Here is an 18774-nt window from a genome sequence, read left to right on the forward strand (position 1 = left end):
ATCTGTGTTATATCCAGCAGTAATGATACTTGTTCTGGCAGATATGAAAATGGCCTGTGAACAGGAGAAGAAATCTCTGGAGGAAGAACTTGAGAAGCTCAGACTGTCACTGCAGGTAGAGATCCCTTATAGTGTCAGTACACATCCACCAGTAGCTCCACCTTTCACTTATAACGTCAGTACACATTCAGTACACATTCCCACCTTTCCATTGTACTGGCTGTAGTGATGATTCGTGTGTGTGTTATACCAGCCCATAGAGGAGGACATTATGAGTCTGAAAGTGGCGCTGGAGATGAAGAACCAGGAGATCAAAGATCACCACGATCTTTTGGTCAAACTATATACTCTGTATGTAGTACCTGGTTTAACATTATATCCTCTGTTTATATATTATATACTGTTTATGTAGTACCTGGTTTAACACTATACCCTCAGCTTACTCTAGTCTGCAGATGTGAAGAAATTAAACAGAATGTGCATCTGTGTATATGTGCGCACCTGTATGTGTCTGGTTGTAGTATTATTTAAAGGGTCAAACTGCATGAAGTGTGCCCAGGCCCAGAGCTACTTTGATGGGCATGATTCTGTGACCTCTTGGGCCTTGAAATGTGGTGCTTTGAATGATTTAAAGAGTGAAACGGTCTGAAGTGTGCCCACGTTTAAAGCATCCTTGCTGGGCATGACTGTGTGACCTCTTGGGCCAGGAAGTCTGTTTCTACTTTTATTTAAATGTTCAAACTGCGTGAAGTGTGCCCATGCCCAGAGCTACTTTGCTGGGCATGACTGTGTGACCTCTTGGGCCTGGAAGTCTGGTTGTAGTATGATTTTAAAGGGTCAAATGGTCTCCATTGTGTGTCCAGGTTTAAGGCTACTTTGCTGGGCATGTGATTTGGACCCATCGGGTACGGAAGCCTTTCCGTCACGTGCTCGTTTTCCACGCCTTCAGCGTAGGTAGCCTGCGAATTTAAAACCGACGTGCATTTTATTCTTTTCCCCTTTTATCCTTTCATATCTCTCCGCTACCTTGGAGAAGAGAGACGCACGCGGGTAAATAAAATGTAAATATCTCTAAATATCTGTATAATATGTAAATGAAAGGAAGATGTTGTTGTGTAGTGTAGTCGTTTGATTATAAATAATCTCATAATAATTTTATCCACAAATTCTTATACATTTATACATGTTTATCTCTCTCTGTGTGTGTGTGTGTGTGTGTGTGTGTCTGTGTGTGTGTGTGGTTCTGTGTCACTAGTGGGGCCTGTGGTCCGATTGGAGTGTTTGCGGTGTGAGAAGGAGGAGTTGGAGAACAGTTTGTTGGAGCAGCCGAAGGAGTTGAGGTTGCAGAAGCAGAAGGAGCTGCAGGTTCTTCAGGAGATGCTGAATCACAAGCAGCAGGAGGAGACAGAGCTCCTGCAGAAACAGCAGGAGGAGGAGGAGCATAACAGGTCCATCAAGAGTAAGTACTATGGAAATGCAATAATACTAACATAACTAATAATGAATGTTAGCCTTTAGGCTCCAATAAAAGTGATACTAATATATGTATAGTACTATATATATTATATTTTATATATTCAGTAGTAATTATGTAGTATATACAATCTGTGTTATATCCAGCAGTAATGATACTTGCTCTGGCAGATATGAAAATGGCCTGTGAACAGGAGAAGAAATCTCTGGAGGAAGAACTTGAGAAGCTCAGACTGTCACTGCAGGTAGAGATCCCTTATAGTGTCAGTACACATCCACCAGTACCTCCACCTCTCACTTATAACGTCAGTACACATTCAGTACACATTCCCACCTTTCCATTGTACTGGCTGTAGTGATGATTCGTGTGTGTGTTATACCAGCCCATAGAGGAGGACTTTATGAGTCTGAAAGTGGCGCTGGAGATGAAGAACCAGGAGATCAAAGATCAGCACGATCTTTTGGTCAAACTATATACTCTGTATGTATACTATATACTCTGTTTATGTAGTACCTGGTTTAACACTATACCCTCAGCTTACTCTAGTCTGCAGATGTGAAGAAATTAAACAGAATGTGTATCTGTGTATATGTGCGCACCTGTATGTGTCTGGTTGTAGTATTATTTAAAGGGTCAAACTGCGTGAAGTGTGCCCAGGCCCAGAGCTACTTTGATGGGCATGACTGTGTGACCTCTTGGGCCAGGAAGTCTGTTTCTAGTTTTATTTAAACGGTCAAACTGCGTGAAGTGTGCCCAGGCCCAGAGCTACTTTGCTGGGCATGACTGTGTGACCTCTTGGGCCTGGAAGTCTGGTTGTAGTATGATTTTAAAGGGTCAAATGGTCTCCATTGTGTGTCCAGGTTTAAGGCTACTTTGCTGGGCATGACTGTGTGACCTCTTGGGCCAGGAAGTCTGTTTCTAGTTTTATTTAAACGGTCAAACTGCGTGAAGTGTGTATAGGCCCAGAGTTACTTTTCTGGGCATGACTGTGTGACCTCTTGGGCCTGGAGGTCTGGTGTTTCCATTATATAAAAGGTGAAATGGCCTGAAGTGTACACAGGCCCAGAGCTACTTTGATGGGCATGATTCTGTGACCTCCTGGGCTTTGAGTTCTGTTTCTAGTTTTGGTTAAAGGGTCAAATTGCATGGTCTGCCCAGGCCCATAGCGACTTTGCTGGGCATGACTCTGTGACCTCTTCGGCTTGGAAGTCTGGTTGTAGTATTATTTAAAGGCACAAAGTACATGAAGTGTGCCCTGGCCCAGCACTACTTTGCTGTGCATGACTGTGTGACCTCTTGTGCCTGGAAGTCTGGTTGTAGTATTATTTAAAGGGTCAAACTGCATGAAGTGTGCCCAGGCCCAGAGCTACTTTGCTGGGCATGACTGTGTGACCTCTTGTGCCTGGAAGTCTGGTTGTAGTATTATTTAAAGGGTCAAACTGCATGAAGTGTGCCCAGGCCCAGAGCTACTTTGCTGGGCATGATTCTGTGACCTCTTGGGCCTTGAAATCTGGTGCTTTGAACGATTTAAAGAGTGAAACGGTCTGAAGTGTGCCCACGTTTAAAGCAACCTTGCTGGGCATGACTGTGTGACCTCTTGTGCCTGGAAGTCTGGTTGTAGTATTATTTAAAGGGTCAAACTGTGCCCTGTAAACCGCACTGTGCCCTTCTGCGAAGAGCAAAGATGGTAAGGAAATCTCACAATTAATATCGTGATATGTCATCAGCTTGGCAAACGTCACATCCGGGTCAACCCAACACCATCTCAGCCTGCAGATGGCGTAAGTTTACACGACGGATTCTTTTATTCTCTTCAACGACAAAACTCAGGTCTATACACCAAAAATATGGCTGATTAAAATGCACGTAAATTAAATTTTGAGTCAATAAAATGCATATGAATTGACGTTTTGACTGATAAGTAGTTTTATTTGACTCAAGTTTAATCAACTTATCTTTCAACTTTATCCATTTTTATTACTTGCCTTATTTATCGTTTATTTGAAGTTTGCGGGCGCAACGTTCTGATTGACATTTTTGCGTCGAGAGGCGGAAGTAACGAAAATTGCTTGGGTTAAACCATGGATTGATTAATTAATGAATGTTATTGGATAAACAAGGCAACTAAAACAGTTACTAATGTTAAGTGATAAAAGAGTCCGGTAACACAAACGGCTTGAGTTAAACGTTAAATGACGTGACACAAAGTTATTCCAATTATTTAATTATATACCACTGTAGTATTTAGTTCACATGCATTTGTTGTTTACACCCTCATAGAAACTCCCTTGGTCATGAATGATCAAACTTGATATTTGATTTTTAAAAATATATCAAATCAAGACTGTTTTAATCCTATCACTTACATTTTCAATTCACAAGCATTTTTTCATGACCAGTTTATATTTTCATGGATTTTTATCAGCTTCGATTTCATCATTTAGAATTTGCTAGTTCCTCCACTCATGTGCCTGAAATGTTACTAAATTAGTAGATTCATTCCTGTTTGAGGAATTCTGGCTTGTGTTTATTGTCTGTGGGCAGAAAGGCTTTCCTAGATGCCAACTGGCAAAATGTTCCAAGATTTCTAAGAAATTATTAAACTTCCCTGAAAAAAACACACACACAAAAAAACCAAATAAGTAAGCTGAGAGAACTAAAACGAAAGCTATAAATACAACTTGACAGTTTTCAGCAGCAGGCGAATTTGTACGGTTACTGAGCTGCTAGCTAGCTAGCGAGCTACCGGCTGCAAGGTTAACAGTGCAAAGTCAGTAGCTAGCTAGCTACAGTAGCTACTACTAGCTAGCTACTGACTTTGCACTGTTAAAAGTGCTTCCGGTAGCTAGCTAGCTACAGTAGCTACTACTAGCTAGCTACTGACTTTGCACTGTGAAAAGTGCTTCCGGTAGCTAGCTAGCTACAGTAGCTACTACTAGCTAGCTACTGACTTTGCACTGTTAAAAGTGCTTCCGGTAGCTAGCTAGCTAGCTAGGTAGCTTGGTAATGGCTTTGCACTGTTAACCGTGCAGCCGGTAACTAGCGGTATCTAGTGGTTTAAATGCTTGCGGTTTAAATGCTTGGTGGACATTTGATTGTATGGTTTACTGAGCTGATAGCTAGCTAGCTAGCTACGGTTACTGAGCTGAAAGCTAGCTAGCTACTTTACTGGGTATGATTCTGTGAGCTCCTGGGCTTGCAGGTCTGTTTCTAGTTTTGGTTAAAGGGTCAAACTGCGTGAAGTGTGCCCAGGCCCAGAGCTACTTTGCTGGGCATGACTGTGTGACCTCTTGGGCCTGGAAGTCTGGTTGTAGTATGATTTTAAAGGGTCAAATGGTCTCCATTGTGTGTCCAGGTTTAAGGCTACTTTGCTGGGCATGTGATTTGGACCCATCGGGTACGGAAGCCTGTCCGTTACGTGCTCGTTTTCCACGCCTTCAGCGCAGGTAGCCTGCGAATTTAAAACCGACGTGCATTTTATTCTTTTCCCCTTTTATCCTTTCATATCTCTCCGCTACCTTGGAGAAGAGAGACGCACACGGGTAAATATCTGTAAATATCTGTATAATATGTAAATAAAAGGAAGAAGTGGTTGTGTAGTGTAGTCGTTTGATTATAAATAATCTCATAATAATTTTATCCACAAATTCTTATACATTTATACATGTTTATCTCTGTGTGTGTGTGTGTGGGGTTCTGTGTCACTAGTGGGGCCTGTGGCCCGATTGGAGTGTTTTCGGAGTGAGAAGGAGGAGTTGGAGAACAGTTTGTTGGAGCAACTGAAGGAGTTGAGGTTGCAGAAGCAGAAGGAGCTGCAGGTTCTTCAGGAGATGCTGAAACACAAGCAGCAGGAGGAGACACAGAGCTCCTGCAGAAACAGCAGGAGGAGGAGGAGCATAACAGGTCCATCAAGAGTAAGTACTATGGAAATGCAATAATACTAACATAACTAATAATGAATGTTAGCCTTTAGGCTACAATAAAAGTGATACTAATATATGTATAGTACTATATATATTATATTTTATATATTCAGTAGTAATTATGTAGTATATACAATCTGTGTTATATCCAGGAGTAATGATACTTGCTCTGGCAGATATGAAAATGGCCTGTGAACAGGAGAAGAAATCTCTGGAGGAAGAAATTGAGAAGCTCAGACTGTCACTGCAGGTAGAGATCCCTTCTAGTGTCAGTACACATCCACCAGTACCTCCACCTTTCACTTATAAAGTCAGTACACATTCAGTACACATTCCCACCTTTCCATTGTACTGGCTGTAGTGATGATTCGTGTGTGTGGGTTATACCAGCCCATAGAGGAGGACATTATGAGTCTGAAAGTGGCGCTGGAGATGAAGAACCAGGAGATCAAAGATCAGCACGATCTTTTGGTCAAACTATATACTCTGTATGTATACTATATACTCTGTATGTAGTACCTGGTTTAACACTATATCCTCTGTATATATACTATATACTGTTTATGTAGCACCTGGTTTAACACTATACCCTCAGCTTACTCTAGTCTGCAGATGTGAAGAAATTAAACAGAATGTGTATCTGTGTATATGTGCCCACCTGTATGTGTCTGGTTGTAGTATTATTTAAAGGGTCAAACTGCGTGAAGTGTGCCCAGGCCCAGAGCTACTTTGCTGGGCATGACTGTGTGACCTCTTGGGCCTGGAAGTCTGGTTGTAGTATGATTTTAAAGGGTCAAATGGTCTCCATTGTGTGTCCAGGTTTAAGGCTACTTTGCTTGGCATGTGATTTGGACCCATCGGGTACGGAAGCCTTTCCGTCACGTGCTCGTTTTCCACGCCTTCAGCGCAGGTAGCCTGCGAATTTAAAACCGACGTGCATTTTATTCTTTTCCCCTTTTATCCCTTCATATCTCTCCGCTACCTTGGAGAAGAGAGACGCACGCGGGTAAATAAAATGTAAATATCTCTAAATATCTGTATAATATGTAAATAAAAGGAAGAAGTGGTTGTGTAGTGTAGTCGTTTCATTATAAATAATCTCATAATAATTTTATCCACAAATTCTTATACATTTATACATGTTTATCTCTCTCTTTGTGTGTGTGTGTGTGTGTGTGTGTGTGTGTGTGTGTGTGTGTGTGTGTCTGTGTGTGTGTGTGTGTGGTTCTGTGTCACTAGTGGGGCCTGTGGCCCGATTGGAGTGTTTGCGGTGTGAGAAGGAGGAGTTGGAGAACAGTTTGTTTGAGCAGCTGAAGGAGTTGAGGTTGCAGAAGCAGAAGGAGCTGCAGGTTCTTCAGGAGATGCTGAAACACAAGCAGCAGGAGGAGACAGAGCTCCTGCAGAAACAGCAGGAGGAGGAGGAGCATAACAGGTCCATCAAGAGTAAGTACTATGGAAATGCAATAATACTAACATAACTAATAATGAATGTTAGCCTTTAGGCTCCAATAAAAGTGACACTAATATATGTATAGTACTATATATATTATATTTTATATATTCAGCAGTAATTATGTAGTATATACAATCTGTGTTATATCCAGCAGTAATGATACTTGCTCTGGCAGATATGAAAATGGCCTGTGAACAGGAGAAGAAATCTCTGGAGGAAGAACTTGAGAAGCTCAAACTGTCACTGCAGGTAGAGATCCCTTATAGTGTCAGTACACATCCACCAGTACCACCACCTCTCACTTATAACGTCAGTACACATTCAGTACACATTCCCACCTTTCCATTGTACTGGCTGTAGTGATGATTCGTGTCTGTGTTATACCAGCCCATAGAGGAGGACATTATGAGTCTGAAAGTGGCGCTGGAGATGAAGAACCAGGAGATCAAAGATCAGCACGATCTTTTGGTCAAACTATATACTCTGTATGTATACTATATCGAACCCACGGTTTTCACGCTACGATTTTTTTAAATGTGGTGAGCTGCGGAGAAAAGACGCGGTCCGGACGTATTTGTGGCTTAATATCTCTTGTCTCCTTGGGAGTAGGAAGTCTGTTCATGGCTCTTTGGAAAGGGCTGCATCTCCCCTCTAATCGCCTTCGAGCTTCAAGCGGATTGGACCCACGGTTATCACGCTACGATTTTTTAAAGCCGCCAGGGACGGGCCGAAAGCTTGGCAGGTGGCGTTTGTTAGGGACAGTCATGGAGGTGATGCGCACCGAGTTGCACGCCATTTGGACTTGGCCAGACCTAGATGTGAGCGTTCAAAGTCAGCGCGTTTGTTTAAACTTTCTCCTCCAATTCGTTGCAACTGCTCAAGCGTTTCTCGCTCATCCGACTGGAGCGTAACGCTTTATATGTTAATATCTCTTGTCTCCTTGGGAGTAGGAAGTCTGTTCATGGCTCTTTGGAAAGGGCTGCATCTCCCCTGTAATCGCCTTCGAGCGGCACGCGGATCGAACCCACGGTTTTCACGCTATGATTTTTTTAAATGTGCTGCGCGGCGGAGGAAATGCGCGCGTCGGACGTCATTTCGGCTTAATATCTCTTGTCTCCTTGGGAGTAGAAAGTCTTTTCATGGCTCTTTGGAAAGGGCTGCATCTCCCCTGTAATCGCCTTTAAGCGGCACGCGGATCGAACCCACGGTTTTCACGCTACGATTTTTTTTAAATGTGTTGCGCGGCGGAGAAAATGCGCGCGTCGGACGTCATTGCGGCTTAATATCTCTTGTCTCCTTGGGAGTAGAAAGTCTTTTCATGGCTCTTTGGAAAGGTTTGCATCTCCCCTGTAATCGCCTTTAAGCGGCACGCGGATCGGACCCACCGTTCTTACGCTACGATTTTTTAAACGTGGTGCGCGTCGGAGAAAATGCGCGTAATATCTCTTGTCTCCTTGGGAGTAGAAAGTCTGTTCATGGCTCTTTGGAAAGGGCTGTATCTCCCCTGTAATCGCCTTCGAGCGGCACGCGCATCGGAACCATCGTTATCACGCTACGATTTTTTAATGCCGCCAGGGATAGGCCGAAAGCGTGGCAGGTGGCGTTCGTTAGGGACAGTCATGGAGGTGATGCACACCGAGTTGCACGCCATTTGGAGTTGGCCCGGCCTAGATGTGAGCGTTCAAAGTCAGCGCATTTGTTTAAACTTTCTCCTCCAATTCGTTGCAATTGTACAAGCGTTTCTCGTTCATCCGACTGGAGCGTAACGCTTTATATGTTAATATTTCTGGTCTCCTTGGGAGTAGAAAGTCTGTTCATGGCTCTTTTGAAAGGGATGCATCTCCCCTGTAATCGCCTTCGAGCGGCACGCGGATCGAACCCACGTTTTTCACGCTACGATTTTTTTTAAATGTGTTGCGCGGCGGAGAAAAGACGCGCGCCGGTCGTATTTGCGGCTTAATATCTCTTGTCTCATTGCGTGTAGAAAGTCTGTTCATGGCTCTTTGGAAAGGGCTGCATCTCCGCTGTAATCGCCTTCGAGCGGCACGCGGATCGAACCCACGGTTTTCACGCTATGATTTTTTTAAATGTGGTGCGCGGCGGAGAAAATGCGCGCGTCGGACGTCATTTCGGCTTAATATCTCTTGTCTCCTTGGGAGTAGAAAGTCTTTTCATGGCTCTTTGGAAAGGGCTGCATCTCCGCTGTAATCGCCTTCGAGCGGCACGCGGATCGAACCCACGGTTTTCACGCTATGATTTTTTTAAATGTGGTGCGCGTCGGAGAAAATGCGCGCGTCGGACGTCATTTCGGCTTAATATCTATTGTCTCCTTGGGAGTAGAAAGTCTTTTCATGGCTCTTTGGAAAGGTTTGCATCTCCCTTGTAATCGCCTTTAAGCGGCACGCGGATTGGACCCACCGTTCTTCCGATACGATTTTTTAAATGTGGTGCGCGGTGTAGAAAAGACTTGCGTAGGACGTATTTGCGGCTTAATATCTTTGGGCTCCTTGGGAGTAGGAAGTCTGTTCATGGCTCTTTTGAAAGGGATGCATCTCCCCTGTAATCGCCTTCGAGCGGCACGCGGATCGAACCCACGTTTTTCACGCTACGATTTTTTTTAAATGTGTTGCGCGGCGGAGAAAAGACGCGCGCCGGACGTATTTGCGGCTTAATATCTCTTGTCTCATTGGGAGTAGAAAGTCTGTTCATGGCTCTTTGGAAAGGTTTGCATCTTCCCTGTAATCGCCTTTAAGCGGCACGCGGATCGGACCCACCGTTCTTACGCTACGATTTTTTAAATGTGGTGCGCGGCGTAGAAAAGACGCGCGTAGGACGTATTTGCGGCTTAATATCTTTGGGCTCCTTGGGAGTAGGAAGTCTGTTCATGCCTCTTTGGAAAGGGCTCCATCTCCCCTGTAATCGCCTTCGAGCGGCACGCGGATCGAACCCACGGTTTTCACGCTATGATTTTTTTAAATGTGCTGCGCGGCGGAGAAAATGCGCGCGTCGGACGTCATTGCGGCTTAATATCTCTTGTCTCCTTGGGAGTAGAAAGTCTTTTCATGGTTCTTTGGAAAGGGCTGCATCTCCCCTGTAATCGCCTTCGCGCGGCACGCGGATCGGAACCATCGTTATCACGCTACGATTTTTTAATGCCCACAAGGACGGGCCGAAAGCTTGGCAGGTGGCGTTCGTTAGGAAAAGTCATGGACGTGATGCGGACCGAGTTGCAGGCCATTTGGACCTGGCCCGGCCTAGATGTGAGCCTTCAAAGTCAGCGCGTTTGTTTAAACTTTCTCCTCCAATTCGTTGCAATTGTACAAGCGTTTCTCGCTCATCCGACTGGAGCGTAACGCTTTATCTGTTAATATCTCTGGTCTCCTTGGGAGTAGAAAGTTTGTTCATGGCTCTTTGGAAAGGGATGCATCTCCCCTGTAATCGCCTTTAAGCGGCACGCGGATCGGACCCACCGTTCTCACGCTACGATTTTTTAAACGTGGTGCGCGTCGGAGAAAATGCGCGTAATATCTCTTGTCTCCTTGGGAGTAGAAAGTCTGTTCATGGCTCTTTGGAAAGGGCTGTATCTCCCCTGTAATCGCCTTCGAGCGGCACGCGGATCGAACCCACGTTTTTCACGCTACGATTTTTTTTAAATGTGTTGCGCGGCGGAGAAAAGACACGCGCCGGACGTATTTGCGGCTTAATATCTCTTGTCTCATTGGGTGTAGAAAGTCTGTTCATGGCTCTTTGGAAAGGTTTGCATCTCCCTTGTAATCGCCTTTAAGCGGCACGCGGATTGGACCCACCGTTCTTCCGATACGATTTTTTAAATGTGGTGCGCGGCGTAGAAAAGACGCGCGTAGGACGTCATTTCGGCTTAATATCTCTTGTCTCCTTGGGAGTAGAAAGTCTTTTCATGGCTCTTTGGAAAGGGCTGCATCTCCCCTGTAATCGCGTTTAAGCGGCACGCGGATCGAACCCACGGTTTTCACGTTACGATTTTTTTTAAATGTGTTGCGCGGCGGAGAATAGACGCGCGCCGGACGTATTTGCGGCTTGATATCTCTTGTCTCATTGGGAGTAGAAAGTCTGTTCATGGCTCTTTGGAAAGGGCTGCATCTCCCCTGTAATCGCCTTCGAGCGGCACGCGGATCGAACCCACGGTTTTCACGCTATGATATTTTTAAATGTGTTTCGCGTCGGAGAAAATGCGCGCGTCGGACGTCATTGCGGCTTAATATCTCTTGTCTCCTTGGGAGTAGAAAGTCTTTTCATGGCTCTTTGGAAAGGTTTGCATCTCCCCTGTAATCGCCTTTAAGCGGCACGCGGATCGGACCCACCGTTCTTACGCTACGATTTTTTAAATGTGGTGCGCGGCGTAGAAAAGACGCGCGTAGGACGTATTTGCGGCTTAATATCTTTGGGCTCCTTGGGAGTAGGAAGTCTGTTCATGCCTCTTTGGAAAGGGCTCCATCTCCCCTGTAATCGCCTTCGAGCGGCACGCGGATCGAACCCACGGTTTTCACGCTATGATTTTTTTAAATGTGCTGCGCGGCGGAGAAAATGCGCGCGTCGGACGTCATTGCAGCTTAATATCTCTTGTCTCCTTGGGAGTAGAAAGTCTTTTCATGGTTCTTTGGAAAGGGTTGCATCTCCCCTGTAATCGCCTTTAAGCGGCACGCGGATCGGACCCACCGTTCTCACGCTACGATTTTTTAAACGTGGTGCGCGTCGGAGAAAATGCGCGTAATATCTCTTGTCTCCTTGGGAGTAGAAAGTCTGTTCATGGCTCTTTTGAAAGGGATGCATCTCCCCTGTAATCGCCTTCGAGCGGCACGCGGATCGAACCCACGTTTTTCACGCTACGATTTTTTTTAAATGTGTTGCGCGGCGGAGAAAAGACGCGCGCCGGACGTATTTGCGGCTTAATATCTCTTGTCTCATTGGGTGTAGAAAGTCTGTTCATGGCTCTTTGGAAAGGTTTGCATCTCCCTTGTAATCGCCTTTAAGCGGCACGCGGATTGGACCCACCGTTCTTCCGATACGATTTTTTAAATGTGGTGCGCGGCGTAGAAAAGACGCGCGTAGGACGTCATTTCGGCTTAATATCTCTTGTCTCCTTGGGAGTAGAAAGTCTTTTCATGGCTCTTTGGAAAGGGCTGCATCTCCCCTGTAATCGCGTTTAAGCGGCACGCGGATCGAACCCACGGTTTTCACGTTACGATTTTTTTTAAATGTGTTGCGCGGCGGAGAATAGACGCGCGCCGGACGTATTTGCGGCTTGATATCTCTTGTCTCATTGGGAGTAGAAAGTCTGTTCATGGCTCTTTGGAAAGGGCTGCATCTCCCCTGTAATCGCCTTCGAGCGGCACGCGGATCGAACCCACGGTTTTCACGCTATGATATTTTTAAATGTGTTGCGCGTCGGAGAAAATGCGCGCGTCGGACGTCATTGCGGCTTAATATCTCTTGTCTCCTTGGGAGTAGAAAGTCTTTTCATGGCTCTTTGGAAAGGTTTGCATCTCCCCTGTAATCGCCTTTAAGCGGCACGCGGATCGGACCCACCGTTCTTACGCTACGATTTTTTAAATGTGGTGCGCGGCGTAGAAAAGACGCGCGTAGGACGTATTTGCGGCTTAATATCTTTGGGCTCCTTGGGAGTAGGAAGTCTGTTCATGCCTCTTTGGAAAGGGCTCCATCTCCCCTGTAATCGCCTTCGAGCGGCACGCGGATCGAACCCACGGTTTTCACGCTATGATTTTTTTAAATGTGCTGCGCGGCGGAGAAAATGCGCGCGTCGGACGTCATTGCAGCTTAATATCTCTTGTCTCCTTGGGAGTAGAAAGTCTTTTCATGGTTCTTTGGAAAGGGTTGCATCTCCCCTGTAATCGCCTTTAAGCGGCACGCGGATCGGACCCACCGTTCTCACGCTACGATTTTTTAAACGTGGTGCGCGTCGGAGAAAATGCGCGTAATATCTCTTGTCTCCTTGGGAGTAGAAAGTCTGTTCATGGCTCTTTTGAAAGGGATGCATCTCCCCTGTAATCGCCTTCGAGCGGCACGCGGATCGAACCCACGTTTTTCACGCTACGATTTTTTTTAAATGTGTTGCGCGGCGGAGAAAAGACGCGCGCCGGACGTATTTGCGGCTTAATATCTCTTGTCTCATTGGGTGTAGAAAGTCTGTTCATGGCTCTTTGGAAAGGGCTGCATCTCCCCTGTAATCGCCTTCGAGCGGCACGCGGATCGAACCCACGGTTTTCACCCTATGATTTTTTTAAATGTGGTGCGCGGCGGAGGAAATGCGCACGTCGGACGTCATTTCGGCTTAATATCTCTTGTCTCCTTGGGAGTAGAAAGTCTTTTCATGGCTCTTTGGAAAGGGCTGCATCTCCGCTGTAATCGCCTTCGAGCGGCACGCGGATCGAACCCACGGTTTTCACGCTATGATTTTTTTAAATGTGGTGCGCGTCGGAGAAAATGCGCGCGTCGGACGTCATTTCGGCTTAATATCTATTGTCTCCTTGGGAGTAGAAAGTCTTTTCATGGCTCTTTGGAAAGGTTTGCATCTCCCTTGTAATCGCCTTTAAGCGGCACGCGGATTGGACCCACCGTTCTTCCGATACGATTTTTTAAATGTGGTGCGCGGCGTGGAAAAGACGCGCGTAGGACGTATTTGCGGCTTAATATCTTTGGGCTCCTTGGGAGTAGGAAGTCTGTTCATGGCTCTTTGGAAAGGGCTGCATCTCCCCTGTAATCGCCTTCGAGCGGCACGTGGATCGAACCCACGGTTTTCACACTATGATTTTTTTAAATGTGCTGCGCGGCGGAGAAAATGCGCGCGTCGGACGTCATTGCGGCTTAATATCTCTTGTCTCCTTGGGAGTAGAAAGTCTTTTCATGGTTCTTTGGAAAGGGCTGCATCTCCCCTGTAATCGCCTTCGCGCGGCACGCGGATCGGAACCATCGTTATCACGCTACGATTTTTTAATGCCGACAGGGACGGGCCGAAAGCTTGGCAGGTGGCGTTCGTTAGGAAAAGTCATGGACGTGATGCGGACCGAGTTGCAGGCCATTTGGACCTGGCCCGGCCTAGATGTGAGCCTTCAAAGTCAGCGCGTTTGTTTAAACTTTCTCCTCCAATTCGTTGCAATTGTACAAGCGTTTCTCGCTCATCCGACTGGAGCGTAACGCTTTATCTGTTAATATCTCTGGTCTCCTTGGGAGTAGAAAGTCTGTTCATGGCTCTTTGGAAAGGGATGCATCTCCCCTGTAATCGCCTTTAAGCGGCACGCGGATCGGACCCACCGTTCTCACGCTACGATTTTTTAAACGTGGTGCGCGTCGGAGAAAATGCGCGTAATATCTCTTGTCTCCTTGGGAGTAGAAAGTCTGTTCATGGCTCTTTGGAAAGGGCTGTATCTCCCTTGTAATCGCCTTCGAGCGGCACGCGCATCGGAACCATCGTTATCACGCTACGATTTTTTAATGCCGCCAGGGACGGGCCGAAAGCGTGGCAGGTGGCGTTCGTTAGGGACAGTCATGGAGGTGATGCGCACCGAGTTGCACGCCATTTGGAGTTGGCCCGGCCTAGATGTGAGCGTTCAAAGTCAGCGCGTTTGTTTAAACTTTCTCCTCCAATTCGTTGCAATTGTACAAGCGTTTCTCGTTCATCCGACTGGAGCGTAACGCTTTATATGTTAATATTTCTGGTCTCCTTGGGAGTAGAAAGTCTGTTCATGGCTCTTTTGAAAGGGATGCATCTCCCCTGTAATCGCCTTCGAGCGGCACGCGGATCGAACCCACGTTTTTCACGCTACGATTTTTTTTAAATGTGTTGCGCGGCGGAGAAAAGACGCGCGCCGGACGTATTTGCGGCTTAATATCTCTTGTCTCATTGGGTGTAGAAAGTTTGTTCATGGCTCTTTTGAAAGGGCTGCATCTCCCCTGTAATCGCCTTCGAGCGGCACGCGGATCGAACCCACGGTTTTCACGCTATGATTTTTTTAAATGTGGTGCGCGGCGGAGGAAATGCGCGCGTCGGACGTCATTTCGGCTTAATATCTCTTGTCTCCTTGGGAGTAGAAAGTCTTTTCATGGCTCTTTGGAAAGGGCTGCATCTCCGCTGTAATCGCCTTCGAGCGGCACGCGGATCGAACCCACGGTTTTCACGCTATGATTTTTTTAAATGTGGTGCGCGGCGGAGAAAATGCGCGCGTCGGACGTCATTTCGGCTTAATATCTATTGTCTCCTTGGGAGTAGAAAGTCTTTTCATGGCTCTTTGGAAAGGTTTGCATCTCCCTTGTAATCGCCTTTAAGCGGCACGCGGATTGGACCCACCGTTCTTCCGATACGATTTTTTAAATGTGGTGCGCGGCGTAGAAAAGACGCGCGTAGGACGTCATTGCGGCTTAATATCTCTTGTCTCCTTGGGAGTAGAAAGTCTGTTCATGGCTCTTTGGAAAGGGCTGTATCTCCCCTGTAATCGCCTTCGAGCGGCACGCGGATCGAACCCACGTTTTTCACGCTACGATTTTTTTTAAATGTGTTGCGCGGCGGAGAAAAGACGCGCGCCGGACGTATTTGCGGCTTAATATCTCTTGTCTCATTGGGTGTAGAAAGTCTGTTCATGGCTCTTTGGAAAGGTTTGCATCTCCCTTGTAATCGCCTTTAAGCGGCACGCGGATTGGACCCACCGTTCTTCCGATACGATTTTTTAAATGTGGTGCGCGGCGTAGAAAAGACGCGCGTAGGACGTCATTTCGGCTTAATATCTCTTGTCTCCTTGGGAGTAGAAAGTCTTTTCATGGCTCTTTGGAAAGGGCTGCATCTCCCCTGTAATCGCCTTTAAGCGGCACGCGGATCGAACCCACGGTTTTCACGTTACGATTTTTTTTAAATGTGGTGCGCGGCGGAGAATAGACGCGCGCCGGACGTATTTGCGGCTTGATATCTCTTGTCTCATTGGGTGTAGAAAGTCTGTTCATGGCTCTTTGGAAAGGGCTGCATCTCCCCTGTAATCGCCTTCGAGCGGCACGCGGATCGAACCCACGGTTTTCACGCTATGATTTTTTTAAATGTGTTGCGCGTCGGAGAAAATGCGCGCGTCGGACGTCATTGCGGCTTAATATCTCTTGTCTCCTTGGGAGTAGAAAGTCTTTTCATGGCTCTTTGGAAAGGTTTGCATCTCCCCTGTAATCGCCTTTAAGCGGCACGCGGATCGGACCCACCGTTCTTACGCTACGATTTTTTAAATGTGGTGCGCGGCGTAGAAAAGACGCGCGTAGGACGTATTTGCGGCTTAATATCTTTGGGCTCCTTGGGAGTAGGAAGTCTGTTCATGCCTCTTTGGAAAGGGCTCCATCTCCCCTGTAATCGCCTTCGAGCGGCACGCGGATCGAACCCACGGTTTTCACGCTATGATTTTTTTAAATGTGCTGCGCGGCGGAGAAAATGCGCGCGTCGGACGTCATTGCGGCTTAATATCTCTTGTCTCCTTGGGAGTAGAAAGTCTTTTCATGGTTCTTTGGAAAGGGCTGCATCTCCCCTGTAATCGCCTTCGCGCGGCACGCGGATCGGAACCATCGTTATCACGCTACGATTTTTTAATGCCGACAGGGACGAAAGCTTGGCAGGTGGCGTTCGTTAGGAAAAGTCATGGACGTGATGCGGACCGAGTTGCAGGCCATTTGGACCTGGCCCGGCCTAGATGTGAGCCTTCAAAGTCAGCGCGTTTGTTTAAACTTTCTCCTCCAATTCGTTGCAATTGTACAAGCGTTTCTCGCTCATCCGACTGGAGCGTAACGCTTTATCTGTTAATATCTCTGGTCTCCTTGGGAGTAGAAAGTCTGTTCATGGCTCTTTGGAAAGGGATGCATCTCCCCTGTAATCGCCTTTAAGCGGCACGCGGATCGGACCCACCGTTCTCACGCTACGATTTTTTAAACGTGGTGCGCGTCGGAGAAAATGCGCGTAATATCTCTTGTCTCCTTGGGAGTAGAAAGTCTGTTCATGGCTCTTTGGAAAGGGCTGTATCTCCCCTGTAATCGCCTTCGAGCGGCACGCGCATCGGAACCATCGTTATCACGCTACGATTTTTTAATGCCGCCAGGGACGGGCCGAAAGCGTGGCAGGTGGCGTTCGTTAGGGACAGTCATGGAGGTGATGCGCACCGAGTTGCACGCCATTTGGAGTTGGCCCGGCCTAGATGTGAGCGTTCAAAGTCAGCGCGTTTGTTTAAACTTTCTCCTCCAATTCGTTGCAATTGTACAAGCGTTTCTCGTTCATCCGACTGGAGCGTAACGCTTTATATGTTAATATTTCTGGTCTCCTTGGGAGTAGAAAGTCCGTTCATGGCTCTTTTGAAAGGGATGCATCTCCCCTGTAATCGCCTTCGAGCGGCACGCGGATCGAACCCACGTTTTTCACGCTACGATTTTTTTTAAATGTGTTGCGCGGCAGAGAAAAGACGCGCGCCGGACGTATTTGCGGCTTAATATCTTTTGTCTCATTGGGTGTAGAAAGTCTGTTCATGGCTCTTTGGAAAGGGCTGCATCTCCCCTGTAATCGCCTTCGAGCGGCACGCGGATCGAACCCACGGTTTTCAAGCTATGATTTTTTTAAATGTGGTGCGAGGCGGAGGAAATGCGCGCGTCGGACGTCATTTCGGCTTAATATCTCTTGTCTCCTTGGGAGTAGAAAGTCTTTTCATGGCTCTTTGGAAAGGGCTGCATCTCCGCTGTAATCGCCTTCGAGCGGCACGCGGATCGAACCCACGGTTTTCACGCTATGATTTTTTTAAATGTGGTGAGCGGCGGAGAAAATGCGCGCGTCGGACGTCATTTCGGCTTAATATCTATTGTCTCCTTGGGAGTAGAAAGTCTTTTCATGGTTCTTTGGAAAGGGCTGCATCTCCCCTGTAATCGCCTTCGCGCGGCACGCGGATCGGAACCATCCTTATCACGCTACGATTTTTTAATGCCGACAGGGACGGGCCGAAAGCTTGGCAGGTGGCGTTCGTTAGGAAAAGTCATGGACGTGATGCGGACCGAGTTGCAGGCCATTTGGACCTGGCCCGGCCTAGATGTGAGCCTTCAAAGTCAGCGCGTTTGTTTAAACTTTCTCCTCCAATTCGTTGCAATTGTACAAGCGTTTCTCGCTCATCCGACTGGAGCGTAACGCTTTATCTGTTAATATCTCTGGTCTCCTTGGGAGTAGAAAGTCTGTTCATGGCTCTTTGGAAAGGGATGCATCTCCCCTGTAATCGCCTTTAAGCGGCACGCGGATCGGACCCACCGTTCTCACGCTACGATTTTTTAAACGTGGTGCGCGTCGGAGAAAATGCGCGTAATATCTCTTGTCTCCTTGGGAGTAGAAAGTCTGTTCATGGCTCTTTGTAAAGGGCTGTATCTCCCCTGTAATCGCCTTCGAGCGGCACGCGCATCGGAACCATCGTTATCACGCTACGATTTTTTAATGCCGCCAGGGACGGGCCGAAAGCGTGGCAGGTGGCGTTCGTTAGGGACAGTCATGGAGGTGATGCGCACCGAGTTGCACGCCATTTGGAGTTGGCCCGGCCTAGATGTGAGCGTTCAAAGTCAGCGCGTTTGTTTAAACTTTCTCCTCCAATTCGTTGCAATTGTACAAGCGTTTCTCGTTCATCCGACTGGAGCGTAACGCTTTATATGTTAATATTTCTGGTCTCCTTGGGAGTAGAAAGTCTGTTCATGGCTCTTTTGAAAGGGATGCATCTCCCCTGTAATCGCCTTCGAGCGGCACGCGGATCGAACCCACGTTTTTCACGCTACGATTTTTTTTAAATGTGTTGCGCGGCAGAGAAAAGACGCGCGCCGGACGTATTTGCGGCTTAATATCTCTTGTCTCATTGGGTGTAGAAAGTCTGTTCATGGCTCTTTGGAAAGGG

Source organism: Electrophorus electricus, chromosome 9 (assembly GCF_041902795.1).
Source record: "Electrophorus electricus isolate QZ-2024a chromosome 9, ASM4190279v1, whole genome shotgun sequence".
NCBI lineage: Eukaryota > Metazoa > Chordata > Actinopteri > Gymnotiformes > Gymnotidae > Electrophorus > Electrophorus electricus.